General features: G+C 35.2%; 1 protein-coding gene across 5 annotated transcripts in view; it reads left to right on the forward strand.

Moving 5' to 3' along the window:
- PDE4D (phosphodiesterase 4D) overlaps window positions 1–16,436 on the forward strand; it is a 1,430,886-nt gene that overhangs the window by 571,118 nt on the left and 843,332 nt on the right. The gene's annotated exons all lie outside the window — the stretch shown is intronic.

Raw genomic sequence — 16,436 nt, forward strand, 5'->3', positions numbered from 1 at the left:
GGTTGGTGGGACAGATCTGATGGTGACTGGGAATGGGTGAGACAGCGTGGTCCCAGGATTGTAGCTCCCAGCCTGAGAACAACTCTTTCTCTTTGTCAAGTCGGGAAGTAAATTGAACAGCTAAAGGGGAGAACAAACACGTGGGTGACTTGGAGAGTTTGGAGCAAAATGTTCAGCAATCCTCAGGAGAGGGAAGAGGGAGGGATGGAAGGAGGGAGCGAGGACTCTGTGGGAGTTACACTGTGTCGGTATGTGGTGTGTGTGCAGGCTGTGTGTGTCTCCATCCAGTTGTCTTTGCAAAATCCCAGGAAGAAAGTACCTCGTTTTATTTAGCAGCAGGAAAGACACAGAGATTTGATTACAGTGATTTCCCCTTAATGTAGAGTGCTCCGGAAGACAGGGCAAGGAAGCCGCATGTCACCTGGAGTTTTAATAGAAGCCAACTGCTCCTATTCCAAGGAAATGAGTAGTGTAAAGAACCAATTACAGCTACTCTGAGAACTCAGCTCAGATTTTTAACTCAGCCATGGAGGTGGAAGTTGGGCCCTTTCCCTGCAACCCAGAAACAGCTCCCTCCCCCCTCCTCTTTCTTTATCTTTTTCTTTTTTATGAGCATTGCTCTGTGTGTTGTGTACACTATGTTCAAAGGAAATCCAGCCAAATAGAATATCCTGACCCCGATATGCCCACATGCTCCTCATACCCTTTGCCTTCCTCACACCCTTAGGTACTGGACATTTTTTGTGGTGATGTCCTTATACCTGTTAGATAAAAAGAATGAGAATTGTGGTTAATAATCACCATTCAGATCAATTTAAGTTTTGAAGATTGTTGTGATTTCAAACATTCATGAATTAATATGCAAGTTTCATTTTTATACCTCAAACTGCTAAAACCCACCTGCTGTGTTACCCTTTATTCGAAGAGTTGAATGTCCTCCACTTGGGTAGAGCACTATATATGTGGGTCCCCAGTGGTGGAATAAAGGCAAGCATGGCACTTTGTATGTTTGAGCTATGAACATTTGTGAGACTGAGGTTTTAACAAATATTAAATAAGAACAAGAGTTCTAGATAAATCTGTGGGTTGACTGACTTTGTAGAGTCTGTTAATTATATTCATTTTTAAATAAAACAGAATATGTCTGAGAGGGTGGAGAGGGAAAATAAGCTAATTGGAGTAGAGGTATTGCATCATTGAGTTGAATTTATTTTTTGCTGTGCTTGCTACACTGATTAATTGTTCTGTTTGGAATTTGTTAATTGAATGGTTCACAGAGAACTAAAGATGTATAATATTTACACGTAGCTTTCACTGTAGCTCATCCGATAAATCATTCTCATTCTATTTAAGAATTATTGGACTTAAAATTCTTTACATCACTTATGTATTTCCCAAACATTCATTGCATGTCAAGCTTTTCCTTAATAGAACTGCTTTTGTAAATAAATGTTCTTTTCAAGAAGGGTATCAATATTACTCTCATTCTTTAAGGAGAATGGTAGGAATGCTTTAAAATTAGCAAAAAATCACATTTATTAACTTATTTGAACCCATTAACAATACTGAAATGAAATGGTATTGTCTCTGCTTTGTAGATAAGAACATTGAGCCCTAGAGGGTATGAGTGACTTGTTCAGTAGCACGTTGTTGTGAGTGCCAGAGCTGAGACTGAAACCGTGGTCTCCTGCCTCAGCAAAGACGGGAGTGCTCCAGAAATAAGTGTGTGCAGAACCTGGGCATGTTGACAGCATCAGGAAATACGTAAAACCAAACATGAGGTTTATACTGATTGATACCACAGGACATAAGGTCCCAGTGAAAAATGAGATACGGTTTAAAACATTTAAAGAAAAAAAAAGACAGCATAGGCTCTGGAAGCAATGAGAAATTTTAACTTTTATTTTTAACTTTTGAAATCCTAGCCGTTACACTGGTATTAATAATCACAATAGAGGCAAATCAGTGTATTTGTTGACTTTCTACATTGCATATAATACAATAATAAATATGAAACAATGTTCAGAGAATTACAGTTAATCAGATTACTTCATGTTGTTTTCAGTGATTTTCTAAAAGGGAACAGAAGTGTGAGACATGTGTAAAGTGGGTGTGTGTGTGTATGTGTGTTCATGTGTGCATGTGCCATCATTCAAATGGAGGGCTTAACTTGTCTGTCAAGTTAATGTCTCTGAAAAATCCTCATGGTTGGATGGGTGAATGATTCCCTCTGGACTACCAAGAAAAATATGTCCTTTAAAAGGCTATTTTTAGCATGTATCCTAGCATTTCCTGATATTATTATTGTATTGACTGAAATTTTGAAAACTGCAGTATGTGAAGCAATGGGAAAGAGGTGTACTTGGTTTAATGAGGAAATTTGTAAAATTTGTAAAATTATGGTCAATTCTTTTGATTCTATGGGAGACATAGGTAAGTGAAATAAATTTTTTATCAAGTTATATCTAAGAGGGTAGATTCAATTTTTAATATTAACATAAAAGTAATTTGAAATAATAAAATTACAAGGAATGAGTACGTTACCAAGAAAACCAAATGAGATATTAAAAAAAATTATAAAAATATATGTCAAATTAATCACTTTAACCAGTAGTTCTTCAAAATGTAATAATTGTTCAACTGAACTGATAAAGGATTTGATTATTTCTTTGACTTCTTTTTACATAACACGATATTTTCTTTATCAGTAACATGCATTTCTAAATGTGCAGTAAATATATATTCTCTCTTTTTTGAAAGATTTTATTTATTTATTTGAGAGAGAGAGTGAGCAAGCATAAGCAAGGGGAGGGGCAGAGGGAGAGGGAGAAGCAGACTCCCCACTGAGCGAGGACCCGGATGCAGGGCTCAATCTCAGGACTCTGGGATCATGACCTGAGCCAAAGGCAGACGCTTAACCAACTGAGCCACCCAGGTGCCCAGGAACTATATATTTTCAATGACAGATTAACAGTCAACATCTTTAATCATCAGGGAAATGCAAATAAAAACCACAGTGAGATCTCACCTCACACCTGTCCGACTGGCTATTATAAAAAAGAGAAGAAATAACAAGTGTTGGAGAGGATGTAGAAAAAAGGGAACCCTTGTACACTGGTGGGAAAGTAAATTGGTGCAGCCACTATGGAAAACAATATGGAGGTTACTCAGTAAATTAAAAATAGAACTACCATATAATCCAGCAATTCTACTTCTGGGTATTTATCCAAAGAAAATGAAAACACTAATTCAAAGAGATATATGCATCCCAATGTTCATTGCAGCATTATTTACAATAGCTAAGATATGTAAAAATCTGAATGTCCATTGATAGATGAATGGATAAGAAAATTGTGATTATATAGATATAATGGAATACTATTCAGCCATAAAAAAGAATGAAATCTTGCTATTTGTGACATGCATAGACCTCGACAGCATTATGATAAGTGAAATAAGTCAGAGAAAGACAAATACAATATTATCTCTCTTATATTTGGAATCTAAAACAAAACAGAAACTAAGCTCACAGATGCAAAAAACAGGTGGTGGTTGTCAGAGGTTGAGCTGGGTATGAGAGAAATGGGTGAATGATTGTTTTGTTTTGTTTTTAGTTTAAATAAATTGAAAAAACAATTAAATTTGGAAACTCAAATAGCATAGATGATTCCTTGGGTATTATGAAAACATTCTACATGGCAGATACAAATATTAAGAAGGTGACATTTGATTTAATTATTTTAGAAGAAAAATAGATAAAAACTATAGTTGTATTCAATATAAATCCCATGCATAATATAAAATATTTGACAGTAGCCTTTTAAATACATTAATATATATTAAATAAAAGGAAATACTATTATAATTATATTGCAATATTGAAATACTAAAATATCAAGTTTTTGCTTTTCTATTCTGAATTATAAATTTTTCCATTGTTTCTAGTAATTTTATTAATGTTTTTTAGTGTATTTTTTCTTCATTAAAAAATGTAATGGTGATCTAAGTTCATCATGCAAAATTTTAGTTTCACATCACCAAAGTAACTGAATAAAAACTGACTACACTTTAAACTGACTCTATCAGTGAATCTAAGACTTTGGATTTTAGGAAACAGTAGGTTTTTTTTAATGTTGGATAACTGACATAAGGTTGCCATCTTTAAGTTTTAATAAGTGAAGACATTAAGTTTACTTAGTCAGCAAAAATGTATGGCAAAATTTGTATCTTTCTCATTTCGTAATATTACCAAAACAGTGTTAGATTAATGAGATCTCCAAATATTGGCGAGAGACCACTGCAGAAAACAAAACTTTTTTCACTTTCCAAATTGGATGCATTCATACACACACATACATACAAACATAATGATGAACTTGTCACTAATTTCTATTTGTAAACTTTAATATGGGTTTGGGAGAGTATCTTGGGGAAGGTTCTTAAACATCACATAGAATAATAATCTAAAAAGATTAAACCCTTTTAGCAACTTCGGGTAGTTATTCAAAGCCCTGAAGTCTAACATGAGTAAAATTTTGTCCCTCTCACAGCTTATTATCCATCTACATGTTTAAAAATATATAATATGTGAGTGTGTAACTTCAGTGCTGCTAGTCCTGGCTCAGGCAGGAATGTTGCTAAGGGATTACACCAAATAGCACTGTATTATATTTCAAAAGATGTTGTGTTTTTTTTTTTACCCCAAGGAACATTTTTCTACATTTAAAAATAGGAAATCTAATTTCTCCCAAGGAAGAGGGCATTTCACATTATTTTTTAAAAATCATCAGCTAGACTTATTTCACTTAGCATAATCTCCTCCAGTCTCATCCATGTTGATGTAAAAGTTGGGTATTCATCCTTTATGATGGCTGAGTAATATTCCATTTTATATGGACCACATCTTCTTTATCCATTCATCTGTTGAAGGGCATCTCAATTCTTTCCACAGTTTGGCTATTGCAGACATTGCTGCTATGAACATTGGGGTGCATAAGTCAAGCAGAGAAAGTCAATTATCATATGGTTTCACTTACTTGTGGAACATAAGGAATAGCATGGAGGACATTAGGAGAAGGAAGGGAAAAATGAAGGGGGGGAAATCGGAGGAACAAATGAACCATGAGAGACTATGGACTCTGAGAAACAATCTGAGGGTTTTGAGGGGAAGGGAGTGGGGGGATGGGTTAGCCTGGTGATGGGTATTAAGTAGGGCATGTACTACATGGAGCACTGGGTGTTATACGAAAACAATGAATTGTGGATCACTACATCAAAAGCTAATGATGTATTGTATGGTGACTAACATAACATAAAAAAAAAAAAACTCATCAGCTAAATTGACTTGACCTCATATACGCATATACCACCATCATTATGATCTTCACAACACCATCTTGGAGATTAAATGAAAAATAAGGTATGCTTTGTCTTCTGAATAAGCATTATATTTCCATCTGTGTCAGTGTGTGTATCACCATTCATCTAGTGGTCTCAAGTGAGTGGTATCCTTAGATTCTTCCTTCCCTGAACTCCCAGATCTTACAGACAACCAAGATCTTTTTACTCCCCACCTCAGAAATACCTCTTGTGTTTCTCCATTGCCACTTCCCTAGATCAAGTCCTTATCATCTGTCCTAAGCCTTTAATGTCTCCTGACTCCAGTCTTTTTTATACTCCAGACCACCCAATCTCATCATCCCCTTGTCTGAAATACTTGGATGATTTCTTTTCACCTGTAAGATAAAATATAGATTTCTTAGTCTGACTCTTCAAAATGCTAGCCCCGTTTATCTTCCTCACTGAAAGTCTTCCTATTCATCCTCTTCTGTAAACCCCATGAAATCACCACACTCAACTTCTTGCCATGTGCTGAGCTCTCTGTGCCTTTTAACAACTCTTTTGTTTTGAACCTGTTTCTTCCTTCTAGACTGCTTTCCCTATACCCTACTCCATCCCCTCTTTATCTATTTGGAAAACTCACAAATATCCTTTCAAACTTATCTCATACCACTTGTGTGTATGGTCTTACAAGCAGAGGAATATTTCTCTCTTCAGGGCTTTCACATTGCATTATATATATATATATATAATTATATATATATATATAAATTTTATATATATATATAAATTATATATATAATTTTATATATATTATTATATTTATATAATTATATTTAATTATATATATAATTATATATTATATTTATATAATTATATTTAATTATATATAATTATATATAATTATATTATATATATTATATATTTTATATATATATATAAAATGCAATGTGAAATGTGTATATATATATATATACACACACACACACACACACACACACACTAGCAATTTCCAATAGCAATTTTATATCTGTCTCCCCCATTAAGTACATTAGGATCTTGTACAATGTGTGGTCTATATAGGTCCTCAATAAATGATGAACCTTTAAATGTGGAAATAATAATAATGAAACCTTGCCTCTTCAGTTAGTGCTTAGTCAGACAGGATGTATTTGGTTTCCTTAATAATCTGTGTGAAGTAAACAGAACTAGTGATATTTTGCTCATTTTATACATAAAAAAGGGAACTCAGAGAAATAAGACACATGCATGTTCAAAGAAAGAACTCAGGCTTGAACCTTAAAACTGCTAGTGTGGTGATCTTTTCATCCCATTGTTAGATAAATATGGGATGGTATTGGATGAGAGGAAGACCATCATTTGACTAAAACTATGAAAACAGAGAGAAATTATAATGATTATGAAGAGAGATAGTAGTCATTACAGTACAGATTGTAAGAAAACAACAGAATGAAAATTTAATGGAATAAAGTCTCCTTTTTTATTTCGAGAGATGCTTTTACAGAACTAATTCTTAACTTTGGGTTAAGAGGATCCATTAGATTTGGGGATAGGTGCACATTTTGGGGAGAACATTCATCAGATTCTCAACAAGTCCTTGATCCACAAAATTTAAGACACTGTGTTCTAAAGTGAACTAAGTTATTGCTGATTCACTAAGGGAACAACTGTGAGACATTGTATACCAGTCAAATGATATTCTCATTGGAGTGGCTGAAAGTAATTTGAAATGAGATTTTAGAAAAATGCAGCACTTTAGACAGAAAAGGTCATAGGCTTATTTAAAAATATCATATCCCCAGTGGAATTTTTGGGAATTAATTGACTTAAAATTTGATTAAAAATATGTGAAAGAATAGTAAAGAACACTTGGAAAAAAAGAAAAAGAAAAAAGATGTTTTTCTCTATAAGATATCGGAACAGGGGCACCTGGGTGGCTCAGTCGGTTATGCATCCAACTCTTGATTTTGGCTCAGGTCATGATCTCAGGGTCATGAGATTGAGCCCCACATTGGGCCCCATGCTCTGTGCAGAGTCTACTTGAGATTCTCTCTCTCCCTCTGCCCCTCCCCCTATTCACACACACTCTCTATAAATAAATAAATAAAATCTTTAAAAAAAATCAGAACATATAGTCTTTTAATTCAAACAATGTGATATTAATTTGGGAACAAACCAGTTGTCCCGCGGAACTGAATAAAGGGTCAAACGTGAGACCCACATATATGTGGAAATTTAGGATTTTCTAAGGGCAGCATTCTAACTCAGTGAGACTAGGAAATATGGTGTTTATTAGTTTATGGAAATAAAAAAGGATCCTTACCTCACACCATAATAAAAAGCACTTAAAATCAATAATAATATTAAAAACTTAAGATGAAAGTAGATAGACAAAAGACATAAAGAGGAAATTCAAAAAGGAAGAAAGATTAATAACAATATATATTTGCAAAGATTCTCTACTTCGCAAACAGACAAAAATAAAAATTAAAACATCAGTGTTGGGGCACCTGGGTGGCTTGGTCATTAAGCATCTGCCTTTGGCTCAGGTTCTGATCCCAGGGTCCTGGGATCGAGCCCCACATTAGGCTCCCTGCTCCGTGGGAAGCCTGCTTCTCCCTCTCCCACTCCCCCTGCTTGTGTTCCCTCTCTCGCTGTGTCTCTCTCTGTCAAATAAATAAATAAAATCTTTAAAAAAATAAAAAAACAAAACATCAGTGTTATTTAATTTATCGTCTATTATTTTGGAAAAAGTAAAAGATGAATAATTCAAAAGAACTAGAAAAGGTGTGGTAAAGTAGGCAGTCTCTTCTATACATTTTTTTTGTGATAGTGTAAATTAGGAAGACCTTGGTGAGTAATCAAATAATGTATGCCAAAATTTTAAATGGGAGTGCTTTTGACCCAGGAATTTAGCCTAAGAATATAACTGAACAAGTGAGCAAAGAAGTACTATATTGCAAAATTGTGTGGGATAATAAACATCTGAAAGCCACCCAAATATCTTTCCATAGAGAACTGGTAAAGCAAATTAGGTCATATGTACAACAAAGGACTACTAGATAAAGAATGAGGGAGATGTACATCTACTAAAATGCAATTACAAACCCTACAAGTTGTTAAGGGAAAAAATTATTTAGAGACTGAATCACAGAACATGATACTATTTACTTATGTGTATTCATGCATACTTATATTTACACATATGAGGTTATGTTTATATGTGTATACCTATATATAGATAGATAGATACAGTGTGTATGCATATTATGGTATGAGTATGTGGGTGTGTATAAAATCCTCTCTAGAAGAGAAGAAGTGCTAAACAGTTATAGGTGTAAGAAGAGAGAATATTTAAGAGAGGTCTTTGATACTCTGTTTTATGGTCTTCTTTCTTATTTGATTTCCTTTAAAATGAGCATATGGGGCACCTGGGTGGCTCAGTTGGTTAAGTGTCTGCCTTCAGCTCAGGTCATGATCCCAGGGTCCTGGGATCGAGTTGCAAGTCGGGCTCCCTGCTCTGTAGGGAGTCTGCTTCTCCCTCTGCCCCTCTTCCCACTCGTTCTCTCAATCTCTCTCTCTCAAATAAATAAATAAAATCTTTAAAAATAAATAAAATGAGTATATGTTGCTTTTATAATAAGCAAAAATCATTTATTTTCCTCTTTTGTTAAAAAAACTAATATTTTCCGCTTACTTAGGTTAACATATTTTATTTATATCCCACCTTTCTCTCCTCCCTCAAAAGCAAAGGACTGTGTCACAAAACAATTCAGTACAGAAAGGTAAAGTGAGGATGTCAAAGAGAAGAAAATATAAGAACATGAAAACAGAATGAAATATGCAAGCAAAAAACATTCCACTGATTTCTAAGTAATTGCTAGAAACGAGTCACAGAATTGGCTGTGAGCTTCCAATCAGCTAATCCAAGGAAGGAAACACTATCAGTTCAAGACCCATAGTATTGTAAATTTTTTAAAAAAGTGAGTTGGTGCAGGCAATGCATTGCTCCTTAGCTCTGAGAATTAAATGTTTCCCCATGTTTTCTTATAAGAAGGATACTGTGTAATATGTTGCATAAGTTTTCAGTAACTAGCCTACACCATATAAGGTATGAAATAAGTATAAATGTTTATTATAACTATGGCTATTTCTTATAAAACTGCATATTGATGTCCTGTTGTCAATGTGCAGTTTATTGAAAGTCTGTCAGTGGGATCCCCAGTTAGCATTCTTAACAGTGCTTTCCCTTTAGTGCCAAATGCTGCATGTGCTCAATTAAAAGTGGATGCATCTCCAACTTTAAGTATTCCTCCAGACTTTATGTCCTATGTGCTTTTTGACTTGGTCGATTTCTATAATCACAGCCTTCAATTAAGTCCAATTTGACTAACCCCCAAGATTGGCTCAGAATTCTGGGACACCTCAGTTCCATCTGGGTCCCTCTTATTTGTGACACGAAAATGGCAACAATGGAATAAGAAAATTCATTCTTGGTACTCAGCTCTGATTTCCTGGCATAATCACCTAGTTCTCTAGATTTTCATAGAGTATCTACTTCTAGTTGAACACTCCAAGATTAGCTAGTTAGAAAATGTAGCCCTGGTAAATACAAGGATTGGCCTACTTAAATATCGATCAATAAATGTTAGAAATTATGTACCCAAATTGAGGTTGGTGTTTTAGACTAATTTACTTGCAGCCCTTCTCTCTGAAACTGTTTTCCTGTTGTTGTTGTTGTTCATCTGGAACCAGTTAAAATCATTAGAATATAAAGTAGAAGTTTGGAGTCCTCTATACACATTTTTGTTTTATCACCACTCAGAATCATCCTCACCACATGGGGCCTTTCAGTTGTATTGTGGACCAGGTTCCAAGAGGACTCCAATGACAATAATCAGAGGTCTCTACTAAAATCATAGAGCTCATCATGGGGCTTTCTACTACGGACACTGAAGAAAGATAACCAAACACTGAGAAATACTCTATGTTGTTCTCATCAGATTTTTTGAGAAATAATAAAGAGTATAAGAATGATTATTATGTAGAATATGGGTCTAAGAAACTCATACATTAACAGCTCAGAAGCTGCCATATACATTAACTGAAATATGCAGTAAGTCAACAGATCCACAGTTTGTGGAAAATGGAAAGTTCTTGATGGTTTTAGTAGACTAGGCTGCTCTTTGTGTCTACCTATGTGTCTTCCCACACTGGGAGTTCTGTGTGTACTGATTCCTCTGCCTGAGATGACCTCTCCTCTCCACTCATTAGCTTTAATAACATGTATTTATACTTCAGATCATAACTCAGACATCACCTTTTCAGTTAAGATTTTCAGTTATTCCAAACATGTCATAATACCTTATATTTCTTTTTTGTCATATTTATCATATTTTAAAATTACATGTTTAATTGTTTTGATTAATGCCAATCTCTCCCAGTCAAACTATATCCCCCAGTGAAAGCAAGGACCCTGTCAGTTTCATTTACATCTACAATACTTGCACATTGTTTGCACTTAAAGATTTATTATAGAGCCTGTGTGTCTCAGTCAGTTAAGCGTCTGACTCTTGGTTTTGGCTCAGCTCATGATTTCAGGGTTGTGACATCAAGCCCACGAGGCGCTCTGCACTCAGCAGGAGTCTGCCTGAGATTCTCTGCCTCTCCTTCTCCCCCTGCTCCCCCCATGCTCACCTGCATGCGTGCTCTCTCTCAAATAAATAAAATCTTAAAAAAAAAATTTACTAAATATATAAATGAAACTTAACAGTTAATAAGGTTATCAAGTTTATAAAGCTAGGAATCCAGTATTAAAAGAGAGCAAAAACAGTTCTAATGCAGAGAGTCTTCAACTTACACTTCATTTAGTTAGAGTCAATTTACTATTTTTTTTTTATTTGATGTAAAAGACACTTGAGAGACTATGGACTCTGAAAAACAAACTGAGGGTTCTAGAGGGGAGGGGGGTGGGGGGATGGGTTAGCCTGGTGATGGGTATTAAAGAGGGCACGTTCTGCATGGAGCACTGGGTGTTATATGCAAACAATGAATCATGGAACACTACATCAAAAACTAATGATGTAATGTATGGTGATTAACATAACATAATAAAAAAAAAGACACTTGAGTGTTAGCAGGTTTTTTTTTTTGTTTTTTTTTAAGATTTTATTTATTTGTGAGAGAGAGCGAGCGTGCACAGACACGAATGCGGGCCTTGACCCCAGGACCCTAGGATCATGACCTGAGCTGAAGGTAGAGCTTAACAGACTGAGCCATCCAGGTGCCCCAGGTGTTAGTAGGTTTAAGTATCATTTCTGGAAAGAAGTCTGCAGGACAGGAAGTCAATAAAGAAGTAGCATCATGGATTGTCAAGATGATGATGTTGTAGAAGAGTTATATTTAAGGGACTAGCAAGGAAAAATGAAAATGAAGGCATTATATAGTAATTTTAATGCTATTTTGTGATTTGTTTTCATAGTTATTTAATTTACTTAGCATTGATGCATTCTGCTTAAAGTCCATTATGTTTCTGTTACTCTTGTTCAGGCAAATATAAAGTGTTCTTAATTAGTCAACATCTGGTAGTTCTTTGTGACAGTAAAGCCTGGGAGTAAAAATAAGTAAATTTTTTGCCAGAGAATATAGCAGCTATTTGAAAATGATCTAAGAACTTTAACAATTACAGGAGAAAGTAAAAGTATACACCATTATTCTGACAAAATGCCACTTTAATTTCATAAATATTGTCCTTTTACATCATATATTAATTTTATTTTTGGAGTAGCAAGGCATGGAAGCTGTTAAATGAGTCATTATTTCTGTTGACATGAAATATTTTATAAACCAAAGTCACAAAGGAATGTAATGAAAATCATTAATAAGAAGTCACATAGGGGGCACCTGGGTGGCTCAGTCGTTAAGCGGCTGCCTTCGGCTCAGGTCATGATCCCCGAGTCCTGGGATTGAGTCCCACATCGGGCTCCCTGCTCAGCAGGAAGCCTGCTTCTCCCTCTCCCACTCCCCCTGCTTGTGTTCCTGCTCTTGCTGTCTCTGTCTCTGTCAAATAAATAAATAAAATCTTTAAAAAAAAAAAAAAGAAGTCACATAAACACATAATAATCACACTATTCCAGTACTTCAGAAAAAAATATCTACTTAGGGAAAACAATTTTGTATTTGTTTTTAATGCAGCCGTGACATGGACCCTAGACTAAACTGCAGTACCATTTACTTCCTGGTGGAGTGCTATTCAGTTTTCAGTGAGTTCAAATATAATGATTATGTATCTCATTCATTAAACACAAATGGAGGGAAAAAATAGTATGCTTTCTGGTAAATCATATATCAGAAGCACTTTAAAAAATCACACTTCCTTAGCTAGCTCTAAGACATGACTATATATGAACAATGGAAGTAACCAGATCTCTGACCTGGTTGATAAATGTTGCCAAGCAAATTTAATGTAATGTTTCCCTGGAGACTTTTTTAACTGCTTTGACCAAATTAGATTATTGAATTGACAATACTGGGTCAGGTACTCCTTTGAATGTTTGTCACAGCATCTGTTGGAACTCATGAAAAAATTTTAGAAATGTTTGAACCCATAAAGAAGCTCCTGAGGACATAGTGAAAGCCTGTAGGAAAGCAATAATATAGCTAGCATTGGCTCTCAACCAGTCAGTCCAGCAGCCTGTTTATTGCTTTAAATGCTGCTTGTGTCTAAGCATTTGCTTTAAATATTTTATGTAGTTAATTAATAGAGTATTTTGAATCTTCTCTATTATAAACATCTGCTTATAAAAAATAAATACCAACAAGTCACAAATGATGCAAGACCAAACTGAAACACAGTAATTGTCTCCTCAAATGATCACCACCAGTTTATTTACCAGAACATGGCTATCATTTGATTTTTATTAAGTAATAGTACTTGTTAGATGGGTAGCTAATGGCTAGGGTATCTATCAGTTAGTATTTTCTAAGACACCAACCTGAGAGTAGTTCTTATACATGGAGTTCAGGCGGTGGCAGGTGGAGCTGGTGGGGAGGATGGGAGAAAAAGGAAATAAGGGTGTGCTAAAGGTCTCTCAACTTTCCTCTAGATGTTAGAGATAGATTTTCAGCAGGGAAATTATATGTTTAGCTTTGAATTTTTTAAAGCTCATTCTGGCAGATACGTGGAGCATGGAGTGGGAAGAAATTGGAGGTACGATTTAGGTGCTTATTGCATCAAACCAGATAAGGAATAAGTCATGATAGTCTGAAACTACGTTATGGCAGTAAGCATGGAAAGGAAGAGGTGAATTTAAGAGAGATTTTATAAATGAATATGATGTGATTTGGCTGACTTAATGCTGTTAGATAAAAGAATTGTATTTCTGAAAAATGTAATTAGCCCACAATTGTTTTGATGTTTAAGGTAAATTTAAAATCTTACATTTTTGTTTTAGATGCAGTCATCTAATTTGTAGCCTTTTTAGGTTGGGGAAAGGTTGAAATGTTAGTTAAGATAGTTTTTAAAATACTTGCCTGTAGATGAAATTTGCAGTGTTGTTGTTTTAGATAGATCACTCATGCCATTATATAAAACATACCACTGCTTTTTAATGATGAATACATTGGTAGGTATATTCCGTTCCAGGATGCCATTAATTAATTGTGTTAATTCACTTAAGTTGGTTTTCTCAACTCATTTGAAAAAGGTGAAAAATAATACAACTCTTTCCTCTTAGGAGACATCATAAAGCTAATGCACTTCCTTTTTCTCAAGATCTCTCTTTCTCTCTCTCTCTATCTCATTTTTTAACTAGGAATGTATTGGAGCACCTGGGTCACACAGTCAGTTAAGCATTGGACTCTTGACTTTGGCTAAGATTGTGATCTAAGGGTCATGGGATCCAGCCCCATGTAGGGCTCCACTCTCAGTGTGGAGTCAGGTTGAGAGTCTCTCTCCCTCTGCCCCTCCCGCTCCTGCGCACGCGTGCTCTCTCTCTCTCTCATTCTCTCTCTCTCTCTCAAATAAATAAATAAATCTTAACTAGGAATGTGGTACAGCAGTCTTTCCAGCTTTGGTTTTCTAACATCAATTATTTCTGTATCCATCCATTCCAGGAAATCCTTCAAATTTGTGTTTGTGTATTACTGCAGAATTACTTTTTTTGCTTTGTGTTTAAAATCTTTTGAAAACTTACCTATGTTTTTTCTTATTTTTATTCAATTATATTTCTTTTTAATGTCTACCATGGGCTCTTGTCTCTAGTTAGGTCTGTTTGCATGCAGTTTACTAACTCGCATGTTTGTGTTTGATACATGTCTCACAAACAAACCAAACAGCAACAGTAGTAAGCACCCCTTACTCTTTTTTTTTTTTTGCCCCTTGTTTGTCTTTCTGAAAGTTCATTTCATCTAGGAAGTGAACTATTTCTCTATTATTTCTCTATTCTTATAAACCATATGTGACAGGAATAATTCCTTACCTTTTCATTTTCTTAGAATTTAGGTACTTTGTTACTGTATGGAGTTGTAAATATGGTGTAAACAAAGAAATTTGTTTCCAAATCTTTTTTGTCGATATATTTTCACATATTTCCATTCTATGTATATACTTTTTGGTTTGGTGTGTATTTTCATAGCACCATTAATGTACAGAACAATTAGAATGTATTTCTTTCTTTGTTATCTTAGATTTCTTTTTTCTCCTTATCCTGTAACTTACTCTTAGGTAAGTACATAATTATTTTCCCTTTCCAAGATAAAAGAACTTGTAGTTCTTTTTTTTTAAAGATTTATTTTAGAGAGTGCGAGTTGGTGGGGGCTGGGCAGAGGGAGAGGGAGAGAGAAAAGGAGAGAAACATACTCCCCATTGAGTGTAGAGCCTGACGCAGGGCTCGATTTCACTACTGAGATCTAATTTGTAGCCTTTTTAGGTTGGGGAAAGGTCTGAGAGATCATGGCCTGAGCCAAAATCAAGAGTTAGACACTTAATCAACTGAGCCAGGCACCCCAATACTTCCTTCTAAGATAATAGTAAAAGCAGCTTTGTTTAAAGTTTAAAAGACTTTTTCATGGTGTTTTAATGTATACTTTCCCAATTGACTGTCATATTGAAAAGTTTTAAGCTGAAGAGAAACAGCATATTCTAAAAAAGGTTCCTTTGGTGGTATCAAAGAAGAAGAAGAAGGAAGAGAGGAAGAAAGCAAGGTGTGGAGGTCAGTTGAGACATTATGACAAAAATCCAGGAGGAAAGTTGAAAAAGGCATAAACTAGAGCTGCAGAAGAAATGAGGATAATATTAATAGTCTAGGTTTATTCATTCTTAGCAGTCATCTGGAAGAAAGGTGGGTGGATGAGAAATTAAGCTGAGATGGAAGTCCTAGGCTATGAACTTGGCCACCTGGGGGGGTGATCAGGTGAAGAAAGTTGATAAATGCAGTTTTGAGTTTGTGCATGTACACATAGAAATTTCTAGTAGATAATTATCATCATCCTTGTCATCATCTCCTCAGCGATATCCATTTATTGAATAAATCTACTGGCCTGGTACTCCTAGGAGCTTTACGAGATCACATATCATGTAATCCTTACAGCAGTCCATGGCATAAATATTATTATCTCTGTATGCAACATGGAAAATGATACTTAGCAAAGTTACAGAGCTTGTAGATTCACCTCGCTCAAAGCCAGAGCCCTCTGACTCCAAGTTCATGTTCTTTCAGTACTTCATGTTTCAGAGGTCAGAAAAATGGGAGAATGGTCTAGGTTGGTTTGGTAGTTACCAGCAAAATATATTAGGCATTAATAAGAGCACCCAAGGAAGTGATGTCAGTGGAGAAGAGGCTCAAGGATGGAAGCCAGGGGAACACCAACATTTAAAGTACAAGTAGGAGAAGAGGAGACAGTCATGGAACCTAAGGAGGAATCCTAGCCTTGTGCTTTTTCAGGCAAAACACAATTCCTCATTGTATTTATTTGAAACATGAACTCTAGACAAAGGACAGTTTGTCATCTTGGATGCTCAAATAAATGAGCCTTCTGTCATGATTTGTATATAAGAAGAGTGCAGGATTTGTGAA

This window comes from Halichoerus grypus, chromosome 2, assembly GCF_964656455.1.
Source record: "Halichoerus grypus chromosome 2, mHalGry1.hap1.1, whole genome shotgun sequence".
Classification (NCBI taxonomy): domain Eukaryota; kingdom Metazoa; phylum Chordata; class Mammalia; order Carnivora; family Phocidae; genus Halichoerus; species Halichoerus grypus.